Here is a 4,548-nt window from a genome sequence, read left to right as displayed (position 1 = left end):
ACAATAAACACAGAATGAATGCTACCAAAGAGAATGCTATATGCAATTTGCTCATATACATAACATAGCCCACAGGAAGGCAAAGTTGACAAGGTTTGTACCAAAATGCAATTTATTTTAAACATAATGATACATGATTAATGTATTTTTTTACTGGACTGGCCCTGTAATTTGCCCTTCAGGTAGCAATATGGGTGTAAGAAAATGTGTATTAATCCTGTAACATGAGTCAAGGTCAGATCTAGCCTGGAATAGAGAACAGAATGTTGATTTTTTGATGTTCAAGTTTCTTTATTAGTTGTCATACAGAAGTACAGAATACTTTTATATAAAATGCTAATATTAAAAAAAGGCAGATGCCCTCTGCAGATGTCTGCCTAACAAAGAAAGTGGCTGCACACAATACATAATTATGTTTGTTAGAAGCAGGCTACTCTCTCATGATTCCATCTGCTTCTATCATGAGAGAGTAGCCTGCTTCCATCATGAGAGTAGTAAATACTAGGTGCTGGACAATTAGCATTTCAATGGTGTGTGGGGGTTGCAGCCAGCGCATTCCAATGTTCCCGGCAGCGTGTCAAAGTGTCCTTGAGCAAGACGCTTAACCCCCAATTGCTCCTGATGAGCAGGTTGGCACCTCTGCCGTCTGTGAGTGAATGTGAGGTGGGTTCTAGGGGTAAGGTCAAGTAGAAGTCTGACCAGTTTGTTTTGTGATGTTTGTAATCTTGTTTTTAGCGCCTTTGAGGTGCTTTGGTACCATGAGGTGCAAGCATAGTCGTAGTACAAATATACAGCACTGTTGGGGGGGGGGGGCTCTCTCGCATATAGTAATAATAGAGTATATACATTTGAGGGGGAATAAACTGTACATATACAGCACTGTTTGTGATACAAAAATAGTAGAGTACATTAACCTGGCACACAACATACTTGTTCACATGTCATTTTTCTTTCACTCTAAAGTACAGTTTATTCCCCCTCAAATGTATATACTCTATTATTACTATATACTATTTTTGTATCACAAACAGTGCTGTATATTTGTAGACCTCTTCCAATGTACAGTTTATATGTCTGAGGAGAAGACTGGTACTCATCATCTTCGTCTCCACAAAGTAGGCTACTGGGGGGTCTACTGTATGTGAGACATATTTCCTTTAGAGTGAAAGAAAAATGACATGTGAACAAGTATGTTGTGTGCCAGGTTAATGTACTCTACTATTTTTGTATCACAAACAGTGCTGTATATGTACAGTTTATTCCCCCTCAAATGTATATACTCTATTATTACTATATGCGAGAGAGCCCCCCCCCCAACAATGCTGTATATTTGTAGACCTCTTCCAATGTACAGTTTATATGTCCTTGATGCTGCTCTCCAGGACCGAGATCATGGCGTTCTTCTGCTCCAGGTCCCGCAGCAGCTCTGTGTTCTCCTTCTCCTTCAGCTCCTCGCACCTCTTGGCAGCCAGATATGGACACATGGAACGTAAACACTATTATTAGTACAATACATATGATAGGAGCTGGAGCACATAAGTACACACACACACACACAATCACATGCACAAGTACACAAACATAAACACAATGACCATCAGTCCATTAGTACATTAAAACCAGACACTGTCCGCAGACTCTTTACATCTTTACTACCGTAGGCTCCATCACCTTGGAACAGATAATACTTGTGCAGGCTCTATCACAACATTATAGAAAGATGTGTTTGTTATTAATCAAGCAGGCTTGGATCCCATACATGTAGGTTTAACAATAGAGATCAGACTCAAGACAGTTTTCTGCTCTGTTGTGAGTCCTGTTTGTTTAAACGGAGAAAGATTTTAACCTCACACCTAAGTTTGGTTTATATACAAAAATTGCTAACAGATTAGGGGAATAGCTACAATTTAAATCTTGTTCGGTCCCGGCGTGTGGCTCACAGCACCATCGGCCTCTGCAGGTTCAGCTTGGGCCTCTCCCTCATGAAGTACTGCCCGCCGAATATGATGGCGGCATACAGGCCGCAGAACATGAAGGACTTGCTCCTGAAGTGGGACAGAATACACACAGAACATGGAAGATTTACTACGGAAGTAGGACAGAACACACACAGAACATGGAAGATTTACTATGGAAGTAGGACAGAACACACAGAACATGGAAGATTTACTATGGAAGTATACAGGACAGAACACACACAGAACAAATGTATATATTCTCTTTTAGAAACGGTCTGTACCCATTCTGCAATCTGTTAATACACGTTTCAATCAATCAATCAATCAATGAATTTAAAATGGGGGACCCTGATGTAAACAAGATGAAAGTCTTTCTCTGGTCTGTATTGTACCCATTCTGCAATCTGTTAAAGTTTTCAATCAATCAATATATCGTTGAGTAACGTTAGCTATAGCTAGCTAGTGATTGATCGATTGAAAACTTTATTAACAGATTGCAGAATGGGTACAATACAATAGCTTAAAGACGTGTTTTCACCATGTTAAGGCTAGACGCAGAATTGGTACAATACAGTACGGCTCAATACACACAATTGTTAAGGGGATGCAGACCAGAGAAAGACGTTTGTCTTGTTTACATCAGGGTCCCCTATTTTCAATTCATAGGGACATTTATGACACACACAACATACATGACATTTATGACGTAGGGACATACATGACATACAGGTATATAGTACTGTTACATTTGTGACATATACGATATGCAAATATACAGTACTGTTACCCATAGATCCTAACTATTATAATAGTTCAATGGTTGTGATGGCAAAGTTTGCGTCAGGTTCCTTACTGTATATTTGCATATCGTATGTCGCAAATGTAACAGTACTATTGTTTCTGGCTTAAAGGCCAACCTTCATGTTGTATTTTTGTTCAATAAACAATGTGGACTAAACCTTCAACAATACACAGAAGGTTAACCCTTTCACTGCCACACGACAGCCGGTTAACCCTGTAAACCTTCTAGTCCCAAAACATTCTGTGACTAATTCAGTGCAGATTGTAATGTATTGTCATCATGCAGCACAAGTACAGTACAACTAAAAGAGGTTTGGCATCCAACCAGAGTGACTATGTAGCAGTAACGTGAAATAGTAATATACACTGTACAGGTGGTTAAACTGGGTATAACATATATAAATTAGTACTATGAGTACTACATGTATGTACAGAGTTGTAGTATTAATATGTACAGTGATACAGGTATAAAGACACTATGGTATAAGTCATACTGGCCAGCAGTGTAACTAGTAAGAGTAGGTAAGAGATATGTACAGATTTAGATATAGTATTAATATGTACAGTGATACAGGTATAAAGACACTATGGTATAAGTCATACTGGCCAGCAGTGTAACTAGTAAGAGTAGGTAAGAGATATGTACAGATTTAGATATAGTATTAATATGTACAGTGATACAGGTATAAAGACACTATGGTAGTAAGTCATACTGGCCAGCAGTGTAACTAGTAAGAGTAGGTAAGAGATATGTACAGATATATATATAATTATATACCAATGATGTAAACTACCCATAATTGATCAGTAGGGTTTAACCTGGAGGTTGGGCTTTAAACATCTAGCCCAGGGACTACAACTGAAAACTAGCAACCCTGCTAATGTTGGCATATTTACAGTTTTTAATTTGTATTCATTTATAAATGTATAACTGTTGATTGATATGCACTGTCCCTGATTACATTTGAGAAAAAACGAACTCAGTCACTCGGTAAATCAATTCAAATGGAGTCTCTTTAAACAGCGGCAACACAAACCCAATAACCTATTGGTAAACAAACGTATTGTTGAAAATATACAATATGACTGCTGTTGTGACATTGTTGGATCTTATACTGTAGTTTACATTTGAGAAAAAACGAACTCAGTCACTCGGTAAATCAATTCAATTGGAGTCTCTTTAAACAGCGGCAACACAAACCCAATAACCTATTGGTAAACAAACATATTGTTGAAAATATACAATATGACTGCTGTTGTGACAGTGTTTAGGAATCTGATCTTATTTAGTAGTTTAAACTCACCTTCAAACGTTAACGGGGTTGAAAAAAACGCTACTTTCTCCAACTCTGCAAAACGGATCTCTTTTGCCATGTACTGTATAATCTGTAGGCAAAAACGTACTGCATATAAACGGCTGATGACTCATAACTTCCTATCACGTTTGAATAATGCTGTAAAGTTAAGTAAAAATGCATTTCAATAGTAATGTATATTAAGAGTTTACCGATTGAGAGCTAAATCCACTGCCGACAGAAGAGACGCAATATTTACTTCCGCTGCTTCTCTCTCAGTTTGCCGAGGGAGGGCGGAGCTCGTCCAGCACGTTGTCACCAGCTGTATGAGAGCGCCCCCGCTGGTCATTGTTAACATTAACCATGCCAAGCGACGTCATAACGGCAGGCAAACAGCTGTTCCTGGACTTTTCCCAGCTGTATCTGTAACGTTAGCTTCTAACTGTAGCAGGCTGCAGTTAGTTTACAAAACATTACCTGTCTATATAACGTTG

The 4,548-nt window shown here is 38.6% G+C and overlaps 1 long non-coding RNA gene across 1 annotated transcript; it reads right to left on the bottom strand.

The window, feature by feature from the left end:
- Positions 1–1,374: 1,374 nt before the first annotated feature.
- LOC311238650 lies at positions 1,375–4,146 on the bottom strand. The gene is made up of 3 exons (XR_014620386.1): positions 4,064–4,146; positions 1,905–2,045; positions 1,375–1,460 (listed from the first exon to the last, which is right to left on the bottom strand). It is a non-coding gene; the product is annotated as an uncharacterized lncRNA (long non-coding RNA).
- Positions 4,147–4,548: the final 402 nt, after the last annotated feature.

Source organism: Notolepis coatsorum (assembly GCF_963971535.1).
Source record: "Notolepis coatsorum genome assembly, chromosome: 1".
NCBI lineage: Eukaryota > Metazoa > Chordata > Actinopteri > Aulopiformes > Paralepididae > Notolepis > Notolepis coatsorum.
This window is presented reverse-complemented; position numbering and strand designations above follow the sequence as displayed.